This window comes from Ascaphus truei, chromosome 2 (assembly GCF_040206685.1).
Source record: "Ascaphus truei isolate aAscTru1 chromosome 2, aAscTru1.hap1, whole genome shotgun sequence".
Taxonomy (NCBI): Eukaryota; Metazoa; Chordata; class Amphibia; order Anura; family Ascaphidae; genus Ascaphus; species Ascaphus truei.
Genome location: NC_134484.1, coordinates 150,361,535 through 150,385,886, shown reverse-complemented (window position 1 = coordinate 150,385,886; position 24,352 = coordinate 150,361,535).

Genomic DNA, 24,352 nt, shown 5'->3' with positions numbered 1-24,352 from the left:
TGAAATGTGTTACATCATATAATAAATTGAAGCACACTTAAGTAACATGTTTCATATTATGTGACCTGTTCCTTTAAGAGTTGAGTATAGGATTTTCCCTTGACACATCATAACATTAAGACTAATGTGACCCGCAAATCATCATAACATAGAAAAGTACAATGTTCTGCCAATAATAAACGTAAGCGCTGACACGATGAAGTGAATGACCTCGACACTGTAATGCCAAGCACATTTTTATTATGAGCAATAGAACGTAAACAGTCCTATAATGTTATAAGTCCCCGCTCCATTGACTCCATTGATGAAGAGATGAGGTTTTTTTTCTAAGTGCCGTCCTGGCAACCTTGCCGATCCTTCTCCCCTCCAACTTGCCAACTTTAGTTGGCGGGACCAATTGCCGATAAAATCTCCATTTCTGAGTGCCGATCAGCATCGATAAGCTGATCGGGCCTACTTGAATACAGCCGATTTCAAAAAGTGCCGATAAGTGCCGATAAGTGGGTTATCGGCAGCCGCATGCCGATAAATTTTTATCGGCAAGAAAAACTGCCGATTTTGAGCACTTATCGGCGCTTACTGAATCTCAAATCCAATTTTGGTGGGAAAATGCAGATAAAAGCCTTATCGGCGCTTACTGCATGAGGCCCATTGTTATTAATTAATGAACAAGAATAAATCAATATTTAAAGTAAATTGTCTATACGCATGCATTTAGTACGCAGGTCTTTGAATGTACGTGCATGCTTGTAGCATGAAACGCATATGTGTGTCTTTGAATGTAGATGCATGCATGTTCTATGGAACTCATACTGTATGCAGGTCACTTTGGTATCACAGTTCTACTGTCTACTGTTCTACTTTATGTAAATGTACTGCAAATTTACCTTGATAATCAATGGGCAGAGGATAGGGTGGCAGGAAACTGTTGTAGAATTTGTATGAGTTGATCCAATGGATATGCTGCCCAGTTTTTTTACTTGATCATCTTTTCATAGGTAACCAGCACTTTATCCTGCCATTCATAAAAGTATATTTACCAATACCCACAGTAGCAGGTTGTTTAACTTCCATATGTCCTCTAAGTGTTTTATTAACAGAAAGGAAACCATAGCTACAGTATTAGTATAAAAGCCAATTGTCTGAATTGCACATTGCAGCTAATAGATCTGTCACTAATTAAGTGAGGACATATGTTACAGGAGTTCCATGACCAAATACATTTTCTTGTTCGAATCCATCTATCTATATTGCTAAAAGGTTATGAAATAGCTTTTTTGGTATTTTATTATCGCTGGGCTGTAAAATTTAATGACAGAGCCAAGAGTGCCGTATCTGAGTTTTACCTCTTTTGGGAAAAGGACAATATTTAAGATTTAAAGCCCAACTAAAGCATCATTTAGAACGATGAAAAATTCATGCTTAAAAATAAACCCCTGCCACTTAAGTGCTAGTGAAACATATCCAAATTTAAAAGCCTCTCTTCCTACTGAGAACGAATGACACATCATTTACATATGAGTGGTTATTATTTTATGCCAGAGGGGCTACCACTGAATTGCAAAGTAATGCCTTACAAGCCTGAATAATCATGGTTGCAAATTTTACATCTCATTTTTTCCATATTAACCTCTTTGTTGCCCAAGTGACTAGGTTGCGATGGTCAGTCCTTACTTAACTGTACATTAGAGACTACTATGAGGTTATTACACTGCCTATTCTAACATACAATATCACAACAATGGGGGAAGGGGAAGGGGTGGAGACCCTCGCATCAGCCTAAATTAAAGTGAAATCGACAACGGTGCAATAAGGGGAGAGAACAGAATAAAACTAAAGAACAAAGACACCCAATGGGCAGCACTCTTTGTATGTGATAATGAAATGGTGATAGCCTTAAAATTAAAATACTTTAATTATGTTTGTTAAAATAAGTGTCAAAATCGTTGTAATAAATGGACAACTGACAGTGGTAACACAACACATAAAACAGACAAAAATACACAATTCTAAAACTGAAATCCAGGGGGAAAGGTGGAGATCCCACCTAACTGCTAATTAGCAGAGATGAACAATCAAGGACTAGATAGTCAACCCCCTAGTTCAGCAATGACAAGGTTAAAAAGCCTGTAAAATAGATACAGGTGACGGTGAACTAACCATGCAAAAGTATACTATGCAGAGTATGTAGCAATTGAGTGAGAGCTCACTGATAGTAGTTTTGTAGGCTACAATGTTGAAATGACTCTGGTTGTGAGGGGTCCCTAAAAACCTTTGAAAAAGCGCCCCAGCGAAACGTGCGTCAGGTGGGAGGCGGCTACAGGACTGACGTCATAGAGGTCTGAAAAAACTATGGCTTCCGAATCAATGCTCCAAATTAGCTCCGCCCAGTGCATTTTGTGATACAAGTGACTTCCTTAAGGGAATGCCGCCCAGGATACATAAACCCATCGTTTATAGTCTCTTTCTTAATTGTTAATTGGACAAATGTTATAGTGCAACTTTATGTCTGTCGAATCATATACAACAAAAAAGAACTTTAAGATAACAGGGTGTTCTCACATTAATACATTTCAAAGAGAACAATCAAAACCATTTGAAATTTCAATATTGTTTACATATATTAAGTATAATAATAAAAACAAAACAATAAAGAAAAACACAATGCGGGCTATGCACAAAGCAGTGAGCTTTTGCGCTCGCGTATGAAATTTTGACTCGCCCATTATAAAATAAAGCCAAATGCTGGATCATAAAAAGTGAAGCACATTTTGGTACAGTACGTGCGATCAAAAACATGCCCTATCGTGTGACCTGTTTTTTTCTCCCTGCTATCGGGCTGTGAATTCTACAGCACGATAGCTGATAGAAAAAAAAGCAGCCTGTAAGAGCTGCATTGAGACGCTGCGTCTACTGTACATGCATGGCTCTTACAGGTGATCATACTGTATAAATATACATTATAATACAGTGAACAAGCGTTCTCCTGAGCTGAACCGCATTGGTTTCAGCCTTGGGGACTACCTCCTTCATGAGATACAGGCCCCGTTATGGGGTGCCATTATCCCCTGTGCTTATAAAGCTCCGGTGTCACGTGACCGGGGGATTTAAATCCTTCAGGGGATACCGGCACCCTATAACGGGGCCTGTATCTCATGAAGTAGAGCGTCCCCGAGGCTGAAATCAATGCGGTTCAGCTGAGGAGACCCCCTGCTCATGTACACTGTGATCAAAACACACATATCAATAAAAAATAATTAATTACCGTAGCGGCTAGCCGCTATGGTAATGAAGCTATATTAATGTAATTTTTATTAATAGTGTGTGGGAGAAGGGTGTCTCCTGAGATTAACCACATTGATTTCAGCCTCGGGGGCCACCTGTTTCCCAAGTTACAGGCCCAGATATGGGGTGCCGGTATATTCTCCATTATTTAAATGTACCGCATCACGTGACGCGGACACTTTAAAAAATGGCAGTGACACTGGCATCTGATGCCCCATACCGGGGCCTGTAACTCGGGAAGCAGGAGATCCCTGAGCCAGAAATCAAAGCGGTTCAGCTCAGGATACCCCCTGCTCCTGCACACTATTAAAATAAATACATTAAAGCAGCTTAATTACCTTAGTGGCTAGCCGCTAAGGCAATGAAAGGGTTAAGGACAAACAGCAGCTCTACTGGTGACAATTGCCTCCCAATAAACCTTGCAATATGTAGTAGGCACCCACCCACTATGCCCCCAACAACCACTATACCCCTGTTACATACATTATAAAAGAGACGAGGTCCCAAGACAGAGCTCTGGGGTACCCCCACAGAGAGATAGATAGAGGAGGTGTTTGCAAAAGAGACACTGAAAGTACGATGTGAGAGGTAAGAGGAGATCCAGGATAGAGCTTTGTTATGAATGCCAAGAGTATGGAAAATGTGAATAAGAAGAGGGTGATCCACAGTATCAAATTCTGCAGAGGTCGAGTAATATGATCAGAGTGTAATAACCTCTGTCTTTGGCAGCATGGAGGTCATTAGTTATTTTAATCAGGACTGTTTCAGTGGAGTGAGCAGTGCGAAAGCCAGATTGTTGAGGGTCTATGAGAGAATAGGTGTTACGAACATTGAGCAAGCGAGAGAATACAAGACGTTCAAGGAGTTTAGAGGCAAAAGGCAGGAGAGAGACAGGCCAATAGTTAGAAAGACAGGTAGGGTCAAGCTTGCTGTTTATTAGTAATGGTATGACTGTTGCATGTGTCAAGGAGGATGAAAATGTACCAGAGTAGAGGGAGGAGTTCAAAATGTGTGTGAGCATACTGATTATAGTAGGAGCAAGAGGTTTTTAGAGATGGACGGGAATGTAGTCAAGAGGGCAGGTGGTAGAGGGAGAAGAGGAGATCAGTATCGACACATCCTCCTCTGTGACAGCGGAAAAAGAGTCAAGGAATGCAGGAGGAGAGTTAGGAAGAGGTGTAGAACTAGCGTGCACATTTGTCAGCAACCCTGCAGTACAGTCATATTTATACAGTATATCTGCAAGAAATATTTTTTTATTAACAATAAAGTAGCCTGAGTGACAAATTAAAAATATAAAAGGTATTGAAATAAAGCGAAAACTAAACGTGTGATTATATGGTGCAGCAGAATCCCATTTTTTGAAAAGTAATGTTCAGTTAAGGTTATATAAGCATAACATTTTTTATTATGGTTATTAATAGATTAAATGGTGAACTACAGAAACGAGAAATATGACACAGCAGGATAAATGCAATAGTTAATATTTATAGTTTATGAAAGCTGTGTATATACATACTGGAAATATGATGGAGAAGTTAGGCATCTTCATTTTAATGAATTTTAAAGCACATCGTTTATTTTATGGTCATTTAGAAAGTTTGTATATAGCTGGCATGTTTACAGTATATAATATTGTACTTTATGGTTAGTTTTGCCAAGTTGTTTGTAACCACTAGCAAATTTAGCATCTACGTTGCAAAAGTGCCTCATAAACAAACCTCTTTGACACATATATTTTGCAAGCTTTTCTTAAATGTATGTGTATTTCAAAAGTATTACCCAAACCGTTGTTTTGCTGCCAAAAAAAACAAAATGTTACATCTGAAAATTACTGTAATTTACTAAAGTAAACATGTTTCCCCTTTAGTTGCTCTTACCATGCTTGGGTTCTGCAAAATAATGTTTTTGATCATTGTCATACAGTTGCAGCAGAGAAAACTAAAATTAAATGTTAACAAAAACATTGTTTGTCATTCAATTTTAAGAAATAAATATAAATGATAATAAATGTTTATTTAAATGTGTATTATGAACTGCATATACTGTACAGTATACATTTTCCTGACCTCTGTAAGTAAAAAATATTCTGACATTTTAGACATACTGCTGGTCCTCCAGAGAATGTCAAATGTCTAATCTACTGTAGGGTTTATAGCATCTCAGTTTTCACCCAATTTGATGGATTTGAAGTCACATGCTATGACAATGTGTTTAGCATTAAGGGATATATTTTATATATTCCCAAACTGCCATTCACTGTGTTTTGGGTAAAAATTCCCATTGAAGAAAACAAGAGCTTCAGAGTAAATTACCTAACTAGCCAATAAACCTTAGCTTCCCTGAGTTTAAAAGATATCCACAAAGCTAGGAATATGCAAAAACAACAGCCATGAGTGCTGTCATTACCATATGACTAAAGTGGGGGTAGCCAGCTAATGACGGGATAAGACACCCCAGCGCTAGATGCCAGTAACAATGACCTTTATTAGGCATTTTTTCTAAAAAAGATGCCATGTATATATTGCAAAGCAAATAATATATAATATAATATATACATTGCATCTGTATTAAAAAAACACATATATTAACCATTTCAAAGTGCTAGTGGCCATGAAGGCATGAATTATGCCTTCTGAATTCCTTCTGCATGCAATCATGGTCCCCAAGTAAGTCAAAGAGTTAATACCAACACACTACCAATACTACAAATTTTATGCAATAGAGATTCTACTGCTATGACATACAAGGGGTTTACCTCTTCCCTTAATCCCCATGAATATCCTAACCTCCCTCCACGGGGATCCTACCCCAAAAACCCACCCCAACTACCCTCACCCCCCCCAACAAACCTACCCCCCTCCACAGTAATGATTACTAGCCATATTAGCCGAAGGTGGCTAATAGAGCTAATAGCCAATATGCCAACATCCCTAAATCAGAAGGTATTTCAGGAAAAAAAAGAAAATGAAGTAATGGGTTTGTAAGAGACATTTGCAGAGGTACAACCAAGGAGACATATTTTGGGGAAATATATATATAGCAAATAAACAAGAACAATAGGCACTCCGTTGGGTAAATCAAGATGATGGGTGCAAATCCTGTAGAAAATAAATTGGCAATATGATACCGTTTTTGAGACGAATATCAAGAGGCAGCACTCCAATGGATGGTCAAAAAAAGCTTTGTATTGTTAAGACATAATAACCAACGTTTTGGTCTTACACGCGGGACCTTTCTCAAGGTGATGTGAATACAGAGTGCAACAGAACACATATACTGCACCGACACACTTTATTTGAGCAAATACCCGGTATGTACCTGGCAGATACCTGGAATGCGCCACTCCTAACCTCTGACAAGCCCCGTTGCATTTGCCTTCCCAGCCTGGGTTCATGCCTGGCTGATGGGCGGCTGATCTGTTAAATGATAATGATTAGGATTTAATAGGCTGCAATGCTTCGCGTGTCTACCAGATGGCATAAATTCATGAATTGTAATGCAGTTTATATATATATACTGTGCAGTATTGCAGCCAGCGGGAATAAAATGCTTCAATCCCTGCTTGGAAAATAACTCAATGCACTCGGGCAGAAAACAGTCACAAACCTCAATACACCCGGGTATACCCGAATTCGTGGAACTAGCCAAGCTCGAATAAAGTGTGGCGCCAGTGTAAATACCCTAAAAACACATAACAAACAGGTGCAATCAATAAAACAATACCTTATTTGATAATGCAGCATGATTGGGATTTCTTCCCAAATGAATGGAACCCCCAGCATTGTCTGGAATGCAGTGGTTAGCTCGTGTAGTGAAACGCACCTACTGCGCATGCGCGGATCAGAGGTGAAAGGCAAGAAGTCAAATAGTCACTTGATGCGTGTCAGTTACCAGAGGGGGCGCCTACAGGCAATGAAACGCATGCCGTTCTAAAACGGAGCTGTGTGCACATGCGCAAGCAGTAGCAGTGTGCAAATAAATAAATAATAGACGCGACTGCATGAAAGAAATAAGCCCTCGCTCTGTGTCTATGCGCATGCGCAATAGATCAGAATTGCGCTATTACCTCCAAACGGTAGCTAGATAAGCAGCATAAAGCAGAAAATAATAAAGGCTAAACGAAGATAACTCAATGTGGCTGATTATAACAGCATGTTGAAATGCAAATGTACTAACTGCTGGTATGTGATCTTATAGCTAATGAAACCAACATGGTAGAAATATGGGCTTGCTGCTAATAATGAGCATATCCAGTAATGGGTATAAAGACTGGGAACCATAGAATAAAAAGCATATAACAAAAGGCATATGGAAAAAAGTGCAATAAACACCCACATAAAAAGGGCAAAATAGTGCAAATAAGTGAACATATATGATGATGAAGTGGAATGGCACTAATATATTAGCATGATACACTGATGAATAACTAATTCTGTAGAATACTATAACAACATGGATACAAATAGACCCAGGAAAATGTTTGTGTTAGCATACCAATTATTAATTAATGATCATAATGATCAATTGAGGAAAAATAGGTAAACGACTATTGAAATGATAGTCATCATAGCACAGGCACTGTGTCATTGAAACTAGCCAAATAATGCTAAGTATGTTTGATACCACATGAAACACAATTAACTATAATCCACTTGTAGGTGAGGATCTTACTCAATTGAAATGGGTACTTAATTGGACCAAATCAAGAGGTCTGTAAATCCAGAGACAGCAGGGTACTGGAACATAACGTTAATTCCTGCTGGTACAAAATACCTAGAATGCAGAAAAAACAAGAAACTACAGTGTTTAAGCAATTGAACATTAGTAATCCTGTATTAGGAAGAGGAAACATATTGTATACACGAGAATGGGTACATGAGAGATAAACAACAAATATGCGGGTTATAATCATGTTTGATTGTCCCAAGCTTGAAGACGATGTCCAAATCCATACGCCAAGAAGACTCAAATCCTGGGGATGAGAAGTCACCTGAAGTGGATGAGTCAACGCCTGGACCCAACTTGGGGACAGCTTCATATACTCCACAGTACCAGTCCTGTGTGATAAGCATCATATAATAAACAGGAATGTGGATGATGATAGTGGACCGCATATTAATCCAGAATGTAGGACTTCAATCATGGGGACGAAAAGTCACCTGGTGTGAATGAGTCCATATTTAGGCCGTTTGATCAGAGAAAGCAACTTAATGAGAAATCTTTGTTAAGCCCGCGTGGACTTAATGTATCCAGGTTAAAGATGGTTTTTGCTTCAAGTTGTAGAAGAGCTCTATTGCGGTCTCCTCCCCGAGGGGCTTTTTTGACCTTTGCAATAGGCATACACCGGAGAGTGGCAAGGCTATGTTGTTTCTCCTTAAAATGTCGTGCCACTGGTTGCTGGGTTAAATGCTCCTTATTGTCTTTTTTTCGGTATATGTGTGTGCCAGCTGCTGTGACATATTATATATGAAGTTATTAATGATCTTCAAGGTGCACATTGATAAAGAGCACACGGCCCGAAATGCGTAGGTGTGTTACCTGCTGCTGCTGTGGGGGGCTATGTCTGATCCCTCAATAGAATAAAGTGTTTTTTTGCTACCGTGAGCCTCCTCCTGCTTCTTAGGCAGTGCACTGCCTTTTTTTCATCTGCTCCTGTTGTCCTGTCTGGTGGATTGCACGCCATTGATTGCTGCTTTGGACCGCTCCCATGGATCCTGGAAGTTAACAGTGAGTTGAACCTGTGGGTTTCCATACCCTTATCTTTCACTGTATGGGACAATATTTGTACTGTTTATTGGTGCTCAATAGCACTAGGTACTAGTCCCCTATCCCTATTAGGGCAATTATATTATATACCAGCATATTTGGAGTGGTCCTAGCGCAGACTTTCATATATTCAAGTGACTGGTTTATTCTGATGCACTGGCCTTCTACACATCTAGAGAATCCATCTGGGCTTGGGGCATTCCTTTTTTTCAGGGATTTGTCTTCTGAATTTCAAGCGACTCTATAAATTTTTGAAGATTTGTCATATCATTTGGTTTGTGTGGGAAGCCAACATTTTGCTAACATTTTTTACATTTTTTGTGCTCTTTTATTTTTGGCTGAGTCCCCTAGGTAAATTGTAGAGGGATGCATACTATTCTCTAAATGCTTTACATATACTTTTAGGGTTTTGAGATACCAGATCGTTTTTGGTGTATGTACTATGGATTTTGATCTTTGCTTGTTTTTATTTTAATTTACTTGCAAGCATTCTATCTGCCTTATTGCTTTTTCTGTAGTATTTTGGTTTGGTCCATCGTATACTGTAGCTTTCTCTGCATTTGTCACCAACAGAAGTCTCTTACTGGGTTTATTTATATATAATTTTTTCGAGAGGGATTTGTTTTTTGGATAGATTCAAATTCTGTGAGACACCTCTTTTCTAATGTAAATAAATGTAATTTAGCTAGCCTCTCCTCATAAGTCAGATTGTCCACCCCCTTTATTAATTTGGTGTCTCTTCTCTGCACTCTCTCTAGTTACATAATGTATTTTGTAAAGAGCAGTACCCAACATTTTATTCAAGGTGTGGTCTTACTAATGCTTTATAAAGGGAAATAATTATGTTTACTTCCCTTCCATCCATTGCCTGTTTCATGCAAGATAAGATCTTGCTTGCCTTTGCAGCTACTGCATGACTTTGGGCACTATTGCTAAGCCTGCTGTCTAAGATAAAGTAAATATAACTGCTCACCTATACATGTCCTTCTAAATTGGGTGGCAGGTGCAAGAGAGGTGAAATATTATAATACAAAGAGGAACCCAAGAAAAAGGGCTCAAAGAACCCCACTATTTGCACTCATTACCATAGGTCACAACAAAAGGTTGAAATAGCTCACTTATAATCCAACAGCCAGATCCAAACAAAGGTAAGTAAAAGCGACCAAAACAAAAAAGTTTTATTACAAAAATAATTACACACTACAATTTAAAAATGTTTAAAATTCCCCACGGAGGAGGTATGGCGAAAAGAAGAGTAAGGGCTACTGGATAGCTATAATAGAAGTAGCAGCCAAAGTCTCTCTTTCCTCCTGCAGTCCCTCGGTCATAATATACAAACTATGTCTTAGCAGTGGGAGTGCTTGTGCACTCTGAATGCAGATAAATCACTCAAGCTAATACCAGCTATATATATGCATGCAAAACAGGCTAGGTTTTCAGTGTATCCAAATCAAAGCTTAATTGGCTCCATGACATCCTCTATGAGTATGTCACCCAGGGTATATTAAATACCTATACCAGGTAAACTCTAATACAGTTGGATCAATAAGTAAGTATAGATAAAGATAAAGTATCTGTTGTCTAAATTTAGCATAGGTTGAACTTGATGGACGTACGTCTTTTTCAACCTCATCTTCTATGTAACTATGTAACTATGTAATATATAAAAAGTAGAGGACTCACACAGCCCTATGTGAGTCTGCTCCTCAAATGGTTTCTTGTAATGGGTCGCACTGTCCCGTCCTGATGGATGGGTGGACCCTCATGGTGATGGCAGTGGAACAGGAATCCGTGCAAATGAGGGGATATTCAAAGTTCCAATTAAAATACAGTCATTTATTGAGTACAATAAAAAACAGTGAACTTACATAAAGGAAAAGACGCTGGTTCATCTGTCAGCCTCTGGCTGCATCTGCTGCTCTCTAGCACTCCTCTGTGCACCGCGTCCGGTGTGCTGAGCTGGAGGATCAATCGAGCAGAGCTGCTTCAGTGGCCCGGCAGGTAACAGGAAAGTGCACGTTACCCGAACGACGCGTTTCGTATCTCGCGATACTTCGTCACGAGGGTCCACCCATTCATCAGGACGGGACTGTGTGACCCATTACAAGAAACCATTTGAGGAGCAGACTCACATAGGGCCGTGTGAGTCCTCTACTTTTTATATACATTTATTGAACGTCCGAGTCCTCTGTCACGGCACTAGGGGTATGTGATGGCATTCCATGTGTGTTATACACCAACTCCCACTCCCCTTCCCTGTCTTAAAGATTGGCATTTTGCCTATTACTTATCTTTGCCTTATTTTGCACTCCCCTCCTTTCTACCTATGCACACCTGAGAATCGTGGGACGAGCCTCCGTGGGTTGAGCTGCAGCTGTCACCGGGCCAGTATTGTATTTCTGGCTTAATTTTCTGTTTATATTTTATTGATTTTATTGATTGTATCTGTGTTCTTTTACATTAGAGCACCCTAGTTCTTTTCCTATCGCATTGCTTATACCTCGGAATACCCATGTGATGGCGCGGGATTACTTCCAACAGTACCGCCTTAAGGCGCGAGTGAAGCCGAGTGCATAAAATGCCATTTTTGTGTTCTGGCTTTTAAACACCTGAAATTGACACAGTAGCACAGTACTTTACACACTACAATTCATTCATTTCATTGCATAGAGTATACTGTAATTGCACACAATCCATAATATTCAAACAAAGCAACCGCGATAAACGCACGTGCCTGGGGCGATTGGCCGTGTTCATGCCGCATGGAGTACAGTACCGCACACGAAAACGGCGCCGTGATGCCTTAAAATAACTGCCGCTGCATCTGTAGTAGTATACCCACTCCTAATAAGGAAAGCCATGTTTCCATGTTATTCTTGATGAAGATTTATTGAACACATTTCCGGGACTATTGGAGCACCCATTATTTCATATAGTCTTGTTTAGTGTGGATAAATGTATGCTATTGTCTGCTAGTAGAAAAAAAATTCTGCACATTTAATGTGGTGGGTTTTTTCCCCAATTTTTTTTATTAAATCAAGGGTGCGTCTTAGAATCAATGGCGTTTTATAATTGAGTAAATACGTTATTAGCTTAATTATTCTCTAGTGATGTTCTGTCTCGCTGGATAGGGTTTCTAAATTAACATGTTTTGACAACCTAACCGAATCAGTAAAATGAAGATGGAAAAGATGACGAAACAGTTGCATAGCACTAATAAAATTCACCCCCCCCCCGACTTAATAAAAAAAATAGTATGTAGTCAAAAAATGTTGTATTCATTAGTCCCAGTCACTTATTACTTCATCTTACAATCCTCAAATGTTGTAAAAGTCCATTAATGGTGTTTCTTACTGTCTTGAATTATGCACATTTACACTGCTTCCAAAGTTTATCTAAAATAGCTCTCCTCAAAATGTTAGAAATAGCCTTCTTGCCATGGGATCCATCAGAGTTCACATGTCTGGACCACTCAGCATAATGTGCAAAGGCGTGTGATGCTGGAATGTTAATTGGGCAAAGGAAAGTGGCTGTTTGCTGCAGCACGTTGCATATATTTGTAAAGTTTCCCTGGGTATTATGGCAAAAGGGATGGCATCTACTGGAGCATTTATCCCTCTGTACATAAAGTGCCAAATGTGTGCTTTTCCAAATAGTCACAGGTAACTGCTCCAAGATGACACTTTCACAGGTCAGTGACACTAACATTATATTTGTATAGTACTGTATATGTATTTATAGCAACACTTATATAGCACCCTTATCCAGGGTTCTGTACTTTATTTAATAAAACAATGATTGGGTTACATATGGAACATTTTATGTGATGAGCAGAGTAATAGTTAAGATATTTTTGTGGTGCGAATGGATGTGAACATTATGGTGAGGCTATGGATTAGGTGCATTAGGAGCTTGCTTGGTTGGTGGGCAGGGTTTACGTTCAGGTCTCTGGAGTTTTTCTGGTGGCATGGTGATCAGTCTGACAGTGGGGACAGAGGAGGCGATTGGTCGGTCTGGTGGGTGACGTTGGAGGGTTTGGAGATACTTTAGAAAAGTTTAGAAAGGGGTGGGTATCGGGAAGATCATGGGCATTTGGGAGGTTGGTGAGGGAGGGAGGTGGGATTGAAGGAGGTTAATGGGGGATCATTGAATGCAGTGGAGAGGAAAGGAGTTTTGAGTTGTCTTCTGAAGAAAGTTAGGCAAGAGTCAGATTGGATGTGGTGGGGGAGCATCTTTCAGTGGAAGGAGTGGAGTGAAGTAAGACAAATGATCAAAATTGAGAGAGGCACTGGGGGCTTGGTGATTTGTTGGAGGGGTATGGAGGAGTAGAGGGGGTGAATGAGAAGAAGGGAGTTAGAGAAGTTGAGATGGGTGAAGTTGAGGAAGTGGAAAATAAGTTTGGTCAAGGAGAAGGACATGAGTGGATACAACTTTCTCATGTTGTTTAGGTGATAGCGGCAGGTTGTAGTGAAAGATGTGATGTTCAGAGCAAAGAGGAGAGAAGGGTCAAAGGTAAATCAAAGGTTGTAAGCAGAAAGGGAGAAGGAGATGTGGGGGAGGGAAAGCAGATGGTGGGGATTGGGGAGGCTAGGAGGAAGAGGAAGCATGGGACATCCCACAAAGCAGAGGCTTTTTCTATATGTCTTGGTCTTTCTTGCTGCTGTAACTGACATTTTCAGTGACCATGCAATAGTGTACTGTGTAAGGAAAATTAAACCGCCCCAATCAAGCCCTAAAGTTCTCCTCACTAGAACATTTAGAAACTTTAACCCACAACAGTTTCTGGATGACCTTCCCAACTGCCCTTGGCACAGAATCGATTTAATTCCTGACCCTGATTCTGCACTTGACTATTTCCAATCCGAGTTCTTAAAACTCTGTGATACCCATGTTCCACTACGCAGAATAAGGGTACGGGGTGCCCACCTTCCATGGGTTACACCTGACCTTATAGCATTCTACCAGTTCAGGGATGCCTTGTGGAAAAGCCACAAAGTAACTGGCACTATCAAGGATCTCAATCACTACAGATGCCTGAGGAACATGTGCACAAGGCAAACAAGGCATGCAAAAGCACAATATTACTCTGACAATCTGCAGAAAACATCAAACCCAGCTAACTTCTGGAAGGTTATCAACAACATATCCCAGCCTTCTAACCATCAACAGCCAAGTAATATCACTAAGGGCGATATTACTCGGACAAACCACACCGACATTGCAAATGCATTCAATGATTACTTTGTGGGGTGTGCTACTAACTTATTAGCGAAACGCAACCCAAACCACAAACCTGAATCTCACCCTGGGAGTATCCACATAGCCCCACCCCCCCCCCAATCCTGCCCACAATTTTCAATTTGGCCCAGTATCCGAAGAGGAGATTACACAAGCGCTTCTCAAATTAAAACTAAGCAGCCATTGTGGACCTGACTTACTACAATCTAGGTTCCTAAGACTTGGTGCCCCAGCAATTGCCAAAGCATTTGCTTCCATAGTCAACTCTATCCTGTCTGCAGGCCATATCCCTAAGACCTGGAAAACAGTCAGAGTTGTCCCAATCTTCAAAAGTGGGGACAAAAACACTGTCTCAAACTACAGGCCAATCTCCCTTCTCCCAATCCTATCCAAAGTCATGGAAAAATGTGTCCACTCCCAATTAAGCGATTACTATAACAAGACAAATTTCCCTAGCCAATTCCAATCTGGCTTTTGCCCCAAACACTCCACCATAACTACCCTGCTAAAAGTTTGCAATGAAATCCAGTGGGGAATGGAACGGGGTCAACTCACGGGTGCAGTTTTCCTAGATTTTGCAAAGGCTTTTGATACTGTTGATCATGCTATCCTGCTTAACAAACTCCAGTGCTCTGGAATAGGGAAGCATGCTTTAAACTGGTTTTAGTCCTACCTATCAGGTAGATCTCAACATGTGTCCATCTCTGGCTCTAACTCTAACACCCGGATATCACCTGTGGCGTCCTGCAAGGCTCTGTTCTGGGGCCCCTACTCTTCTCAGTGTTCATCAATGATCTTCCCACAGCTTGTCAGGAAGCCTCAATACACATGTATGCAGATGACACAATCCTATATGCACACAGCCATAGCCTCTCCGACCTTCAACACATACTGTACTTCAGTCTGACTTTTTCAGACTCGAAAACTGGATTTCCTAAAACAAACTGTTTTAACACACTGACAAGACTGTAACAATGGTGTTTGGGACCAAAACTACATTTTTTAAAGCGTCCAGCGACTGAGCTCCAGATTAGAACCAACACTAACACCACCCTAACTCCTGTTACTAGTTTTAAATACAAGGGCATTTGGTTTGACTCCCACTTAACATTCGGGAGGCACATTGATACCCTGACAACCAAGACCTATGCCAAACTAGGGCTACTTTACAGGAACAAATCCTCCCTAAGTCTCCTGGTAAGAAAACGTATCGCACAGCAGATGCTAATGCCAATTATTGACTATGAAGACATAGTATATGGCTCAGCACCTCAAACCCACCTTGGCAAACTTGACACCCTCTACAATTCAATTTGTCGTTTTGTTCTCCAATGCAACTATAACACACATCACTGCGAAATGCTCAAAGAACTAGATTGGTCATCACTCGAGTCTAGGCGCAAAGTTCACCTTTCCTGTCTTGCCTTTAAATTCTTTATGGGCAAGCTACGCAGCTACCTGAACAAGCTCCTCACCCCTACCACATGCAGCACTTATCACCTGAGATCAGGCTCCAAAAGACTGTTCATGGTCCCAAGACTCAACAAAGTATCCGGCCGCTCCTCGTTCTCTTACCGTGCACCCCAAAACTGGAACAACCTACCAGTGACTCTTACATCCACCACCAGTCTAAGTTCTTTCAAATCTAAGGCTGTCACACATTTTAATCTGGTCTGTAACTGTTTCATACGCCCAGAATATAAATTATCTTTAACTGTGCATGCAATGTCTTGTATATAATGTATACGTTGCTCATTATGTAACTGTATTTGTAAACAGGTATTATTTGTCTTAACTCTGTGCCCAGGACATACTTGCACACGAGAGGTAACTCTCAATGTATTACTTCCTGGTAAAATATTTTATAAATAAATAAATAATATCCACAAGTGTATACAGACCAATATATGGTATTTTTTGTACGTGGTGCACAATCAGCTTCCCAGGGAAATTCTATGGATATGGTTCTCACTAGCTTGTTCTTCCTAGCTTTCAAGAGTCTTCTCCTTTGGAATTGTGGGTGCTGCCATGTTTTCTTTTCCCACTTTAATCTTTACTCAAGTGTTTTTAAGGGTCATGGATACCCTTTGCCTTCGTTGGGTCCTTAGAATTTTCACACTTACATCCCAAAGACGGTTCTTGAATGATGGTGAAATTATTTATTGTTGAAACAAAAGATGGAGATGAAAGATGAGAATTGTAATCCTAATAGAGGTATATTAGTATTTTATCTGGTAGAGTTAGGACTTGCTAGTATTTTACTGTGTATTTCTGTCATGTTGGATGTAGCATTGGGCTTCTCTGTCGTCTGTTATATACATATGCCACGCTCAATAGCACTCCATTTTGACACATATACATATATATATATATTTTGTGGGGGCTCAGGGGTCCCCAAAAAGAGCTTACTGGGGTTCTGTGTTTTGTTAACCCATTCTCAGCTGTTCCAGCTGGTGGAGGTTAGTGGCTCCTCCTTCCCAGGTTTTAAGCCTGCCCCTCCCCACTTCCCTAGTTTGCAAGTGCCTCATTCTGCTGGATATAGACCCACTGTGGTCTTTCTCCCTCCTAATAGAGGTAAATGAGAATTTTAATCCTAATAGAGGTATATTAGTATTTTATCTGGTAGTGTTAGGACTTGCGAACAGGTGTCTGCCTTGACGTGGCTCGCAAGCTTACAACGCTTTGGCCAAAGGGTTAAACTAAATGACCCTACTTCAAGAGAATTTATAAGTATTTTACTGTGTATTTCTGTCATGTTGGATGTAGCATTGGGCTTCTCTGTCGTCTGTTGTATACATATGCCACGCTCAATAGCACTCCATTTTGACACATATACATATATATATATATATATATATATATATATATATATATTGTGGGGGCTCAGGGGTTCCCAAAAAGAGCTTACTGGGGTTCTGTGTTTTATTAACCCATTCTCAGCTGTTCCAGCTGGTGGAGGTTAGTGGCTCCTCCTTCCCAGGTTTTAAGCCTGCCCCTCCCCACTTCCCTAGTTTGCAAGTGCCTCATTCTGCTGGATATAGACCCACTGTGGTCTTTCTCCCTCCTAATAGAGGTAAATGAGAATTTTAATCCTAATAGAGGTATATTAGTATTTTATCTGGTAGTGTTAGGACTTGCGAACTGGTGTCTGCCTTGACGTGGCTCGCAAGCTTACAGCGCTTTGGCCAAAGGGTTAAACTAAATGACCCTACTTCAAGAGAATTTATAAGTATTTTACTGTGTATTTCTGTCATGTTGGATGTAGCATTGGGCTTCTCTGTCGTCTGTTGTATACATATGCCACGCTCAATAGCACTCCATTTTGACACATATACATATATATATATATATATATATATATATATATATATATATATATATATATATATATATATATATATTGTGGGGGCTCGGGGTTCCCAAAAAGAGCTTACTGGGGTTCTATGTTTTGTTAACCCATTCTCAGCTGTTCCAGCTGGTGGAGGTTAGTGGCTCCTCCTTCCCAGGTTTTAAGCCCGCCCCTCCCCACTTCCCTAGTTTGCAAGTACCTCATTCTGCTGGATATAGACCCACTGTGGTCTTTCTCCCTCCTAATAGAGGTAAATGAGAATTTTAATCCTATCAGAGGTATATTAGTATTTTATCTGGTAGTGTTAGGACTTGCGAACAGGTGTCTGCCTTGACGTGGCTCGCAAGCTTACAACACTTTGGCCAAAGGGTTAAACTAAATGACCCTACTTCAAGAGAATATATAAGTATTTTACTGTGTATTTCTGTCATGTTGGATGTAGCATTGGGCTTCTCTGTCGTCTGTAAAATATTTTATAAATAAATAAATAATATCCACAAGTGTATACAGACCAATATATGGTATTTTTTGTACGTGGTGCACAATCAGCTTCCCAGGGAAATTCTATGGCTATGGTTCTCACTAGCTTGTTCTTCCTAGCTTTCAAGAGTCTTCCCCTTTGGAATTGTGGGTGCTGCCATGTTTTCTTTTCCCACTTTAATCTTTACTCAAGTGTTTTTAAGGATCATGGGTACCCTTTGCCTTCGTTGGGTCCTTAGAATTTTCACACTTACATCCCAAAGACGGTTCTTGAATGATGGTGAAATTATTTATTGTTGAAACAAAAGATGGAGATGAAAGATGCAGCAGAAAAACTCTGATCAAGAGCAGCTTTTTCTATCTTTGAGAATGACAATTGAATGTCTTTGTGAGTTTCATATACATGTGACATAATTTGTCATTGGCTGGGGCAACATTCAATACAATAGGGCCTGTGTACTAAGCGTCGATAAGCCACTTATTGAGGCCTTTTTGCCCAAAAGGCCTGCTGATATTCAGTAACCACCGATAAGTCGCTGATTAAAGCCCTTTTCGGCATTTTTTTTCAGAGGAAAAAAAATCGCCAAACAAGCGGCGAGAAGCCATTTATCAGCAGGTTTTCAAACTCGTGGAATTCTAGTAGCCCCGATTAGCTTATTGAGGCTAATCGCGGCTCTAGAATAGAGATTTCCTCTCAAAATCCTACCACCTGGAAAAGTTGGCAGGAAGGTGGTGAGAAGCTGCCTAGAAGCGGCGAGAGGGGACTTAGAAAAAAAAGGCATTTTTCCTGCATTGGATTGATGCCTGGACTCTCCGGAGCTGAAACCCCTTAATATCAGCACCGGATGCCCCCGGTATGAATCTCATGCAATAAAAATTAATTTACAGGCAACTTCATAACCATACCGCTAAGGCAATGAAGGGGTTAAGGAACAACAACAGCTCTATTGGTGGCAGAGGTGGTGAGTGAAGTGGGTACTTGGCCCTTCACTCACCCCCTCTGAACCAATAAACATTACAATATGTATTAACCACAATACACAACCCACTCACCCCCTGTGTCCCCACATAAAAGCAATATTTTTTTTTTATACAGGATTGATACCAGAGGCTGGCGAGGGTCTCTGGGTGTCCCTGCGAGTGTAGATGGGCCTCCAGGTTATCCCTGCGGGTGTCTAGGGGCCCTCAGGTGGTCCCCATGTGTGTTTGTGGGCCTTCGGGTGCTCCAAGTTTGTGTCTGTGTGGGTGCGGTACTAAGATGGATGGCATTGGATTGACTTGATGATGTCGCAGTACGAGAACTTGCAGAATCACCGGGATTTGGAGGGATAATGCTTCTAAAAGTTAGAAAAATCTTGAACGTATGTAATTTTATTTTTACTAGTTTTTTTATTGTATTTATTGTATTCATGTTTTTCATTGCCATTAACTGATAATGTATTAATCTGTGCCCGTTTAGGGTACAGATCAATACATTGACAGCCAATTCATTTTTTGGCAAATGCTTTTATTTCTATTGATTGTTGTTTTTAGTTTTCTGTTTATTGTTTGGCTTAAATTGTCTAAAATTTGGATGGCTGTTTTGATTTAATTTTCCGATTGTTTAGCACTTTAAATTAATTATTTAATTTGTTGGCTAGTGCTTTTATTTATTTAATTGTTTGACTAGTGCTTTAATTTCTTGAATTGGGGTGTTTAGGTGCTTGTGTATATCTTTTATTATTGTGTATTTTTGGCCTTAATGCATTTTTATTAGGATGACCATTGACTGCAATATTGGCTTATAATGCCCATATTATATGGGTATTATGTAAGGTTTATTTACTTTAATTATGCTGGTTGGCTAATTTTTTATTTTATAATGGGAAAATTAGCTATTATCCATATCTGGATAATAGTATTTGTGACCATTACAGTACTGTATAGGTTGGGGAGGGGGAGGGAGGGGTGTATTTATTTCAATGTATTGGAAAAACACATTGCCCACAGGATTGCTACTGAAGGCCAGCGGGACCTTTGGGGACCAACCTAGGGCCCCCAGACACCCGCGGGAACTACCCAAGGACCCCCGGACACTCATGGGGATACCCAAGGGACCCAAGGGACACGCTGGGACCACCCAAAGGCCCCCAGACATCTGCAGGACAACCGTAGGGCTCCCAGACACAAACGGGAACAACATGAGGGCCCCCAGACACCCGCAGGGATCGTTCTGGGACTCTTGTGGGGCCCTAACACACTCACGAGTACCCCTACTGGCCTCTGGCATCAATCCTGTGTTGAAACAAGAAAAATGTTTTTATGTGGGAGCACAAGGGGTGGGTGGGTTGTGTATTGGTGGCTGAAATCAATGTGGTTCATCTCAGGAGACCCCCTGCTCCCGCACGCTATTAACAAATTACATTAAATTAGCTTCATTACCATAGCAGATAGCCACTACGTTAATGAATTTGTTAAATTTTTATTTGGGTTTTAATACTAGTGTATTGTAGCATGGGGTGTCCAGAGAAGAACCTAATTGATTTGAGGTCCGGGGACCCCCTGCTTTCTGAGATACATGCCCCATTATTGGGTGTCTCCTATGCATTTAAATGTCCCTTGTCACGTGACCGTGGGAATAAAATGCATAGGAGATACCGGCACCCTATAACGATGAGGTTCTGCTCTGGAGACACCCTGCTACAATACACTAGTATTTCATTTTATATTAAAAAAATTATCTCTGGCGTGATTTGCGCAGGGAGAGGCGGCTCTCTCTCTCTCTGCAGCAGAAAGACATCGCCGGTGAGCCCTTTTCGGAGAGGCAATCGTCATGTCGCCAGCTACTCGCCAGTTTTGCAAATGTTGATACCGCAGGTATTTTGGGCTTTCTGCATACCGTGATAGCAACGTTATCAAAACTTACAAGTTAAAAAGCCAGGCAATTTTTTTCCCCACCGCTAGTGCATAGGCCCCAAGTTGTTAATGTTGTGTGTGGCTGAGTTGGTGATTGGGTGTCTATTGTGACAAGGTATAAAAATTAGGAGTTTACCTGTAGCTTTAATGCCACAGTACACTTACCTATATTTAACATGCATAACAATGCCTGGCTTACACAATCCATAGTAGTACAGTACATTCTGAATAGCAACTATGACGGAAAAAATTAGCAATGAATCTAGAATTAGATTAATTCACATACACAAGAAGGAATTCACAACAATGAGTATCCAATTAAGGCTTTGGTATGCAGGCATCAAGGTGACACCATGCTGTTTTACGTATCATGTACAAGGGAAGACAAAGGGTCAGAATTGACTACCTACTGTACACTACAGTATACAGTTATTCTTTGCTTGTGATTTTCAGACAGTATTCAGTGTTCATAAGTCCTCTGTACTATTTTTCATATTCCTAATTTTATGGTTTCATAATGCAGCAATATGGCTGATGGATGAATCAGCATCGAAAATTATGAGATCTGCTGCAGAGGTTAAAAATATGTTACTTCACACGCATGATATTCCAGTGTCTGAGTCCAGCATCAGACTAATGAGATGTGTTTTGAACTGAACCTTTGGACGTGTGAGGTAAAAGGCTGTACTGTGCAGTTTGTTTATACATCCATTATGACAAGTTATATGAGTGAGCATTGTATCATATTCCTGTTCTTACTATTGGTGCAGAGCGTATCCTATGATAAGGGATGTTAACAAGATTAAAAGAGTTTACCAAGCACATGCATGGATTCAGGGAGGAGAAAGTTTGCACTTGTCATATTTTCAAATGAGACAGTCTCCCTGGAAAGATTTTCCACTATGTAATTCTGGAAAAAAATATTTATCCTTGAAACCTCGACCTATGCATCCACTCAAAGTTCATGTGTAGAGAGCAATCTCTGGAATTGGATGAGGACCTATAGTTATATCATAAGGTAAATCGATTTCGGTATCAGTTTTGTGAACAGTAGTAACTGTACTATATCTTAATGTGACCCTGTCCCGTTTCCCTTTTCCCCTCAACAAAAACAGTGTGCCATTTTTATTGTATCTCCAGGTATCATGGATAAAGTGCACTTCCAGGAGGTCATTATTGCTAAGGTGGCAGTACCCTCCCCATGTATGATACTCCAACTGCTGGTTTAGGCCTGCCCCTGGATAAGACGACATAGTACCCATCCAGAATACAACTGCAGACTAGGCCCTGCGCAGCAGTTTAACCCCAACACTGTTCCTATCAGGACTTATGGTGTTGAGGCGAGTGGAAGGCTATAGCTAAGGGCACTAGGCTACACATTTTTTTTAAAAAACGTTCCCCAAATACATATAAAAGAAACCCCGCAAATACATATTAAATCCCATCCCCCAAATGCATATCAAAGAACCCCCTACCCCCAAAATACATATAAACCCTCCAAATACATATAAAAGATCATCCCACCCAGCAAATACATATAAACCCCACGCCCACCAAATACATACAAGAATTAACCATCTCCCAAATACATGTAAGCCAACGCCGCAAATACATATAAATAAACACCCCCATATACATATAACTCCCCCAAATACATTAAACCCCCAAGCCCCAAAATATATATGAACCCCCCCACCCACAAATACATTTATCTATCTTGGGGATGGTCAGGCTGGGACTGGTTGCTGTGGGTGTCCTAGCCGGCACTGTAAGTTGGGTCCCACCTCTTGCTGGGCCTGTCTGCCGTTCCTCTCCCAAGCTGCCCCCGGCTCTCTCCAGCTGCAAGCCTCCCTCACTTTGTCCCATGCCAAGCTGCTGGTGCGTGCAAGGCCTCCCTCTCATAATGGTGCACACCAGAAGCTGAGCCCAACTTGCTTAAAGTGTACGTCGCCATCCAAGAGGCTTGGCACTCACCAGCATCACAAGCTCAGCATGGGATAGAGTAAGGGAGGCCCGCAGCTGGGAGGGAGCCAGGGCCTGGCGGTGACAGGACCGGCAGCCATGCCCTTGCCAGAGGCCGGGCGCAAATTGCAGCACCAGCCAGCTGGGCCCAGCTTGCAGCACCAGCAAGTCAGGTCCAACTTGCTGCGCTGGCCACCTGTCCCGCTCTCAACCCCTGTCAGCAGCCCTGAAAACTCTGTATCCGTTTTGTCCATACTATTTTATAAATCAGAACCACTGTACTTGGTACAACACAGACAATTATACTCACAGCATCAGTGAACAACAAAAAAAGTTTATTACAAAAGATAAGAATATTAGAAGAATTTAGAATATTGTTAATGCAATATCACTATTTCTGAAAAATATGCTGATTTGGGTTGGTTTCCTCCAAAACACAACCCCTACCTTCCACAACATGCTTACCCATCCACCCAAGGAGTGGGTTACCATCCTCTTAGTGTTTTAGTGAAAATGGGGATTTCTCGCTCACCAGGGAGGTTGTTCTCTCTAGTAATGTCCTTCAAAGTATCTGAAAGGCAGTACAACCAGGAAATAACCCTGCAATGTTTGATGTTAATGAGCATAAAGATCATATAAATAACTGCATCGTAGAAGTACAACCAGGGTCTAGCACTTTCCAGTACTTTCTCACATCAAAGGCTGCAGCTTAAAATAAAAAAAGGCATTTATGTTCCAACATTTTGTAAATACTATTGTATGAAGGATGCGAAAACAAGTGAAAACTCCAAATAATCACTAGGTAGGTGAACTATGGGGAAATAATAATAAACAGCACAGAGAAAATCTTCCCTCTACAGATGTGGGGATTTTGTTTTCTCTCTTTCTATGCACTCTGACCTCGGGTAGTGTTAATTAAAATAATCCGAATAGGAAGGTAATAAAGGATTGCGCATTAGTTGTGATTAGCATAGTAGTCCTGTGTTAATTAAGGGTGACTGAGTATATTCTGACATAAAGTTTGCTTGTCAGATTAAAAAAGTTTAAAAGTTCAAACATACTGAATGACAACTCCCTGTATACTGTATCAATTAAAGATGAGTAGATACATTCTAACTCAATAGCTGTATATCAGTTTAAGAAAAGTTCTGACATTTCTGGCAGAATCTAAATATGCATGTCTTAAATTAGGTATAGCATAATGTATCCCAAAGTTAATCAGTTTATGTAAAAGGTTGTTTATTTTTTATTTTTTTTAATCATATTTTTATTAGTATCAAACATAAAATAAAATAAAATTCATTCTGTTTGAATGCTGCAGGTTAAAAATAATTATCCCAGAGGCGGTCAAGAGGTTCGTTGGGCAAAGGTGCT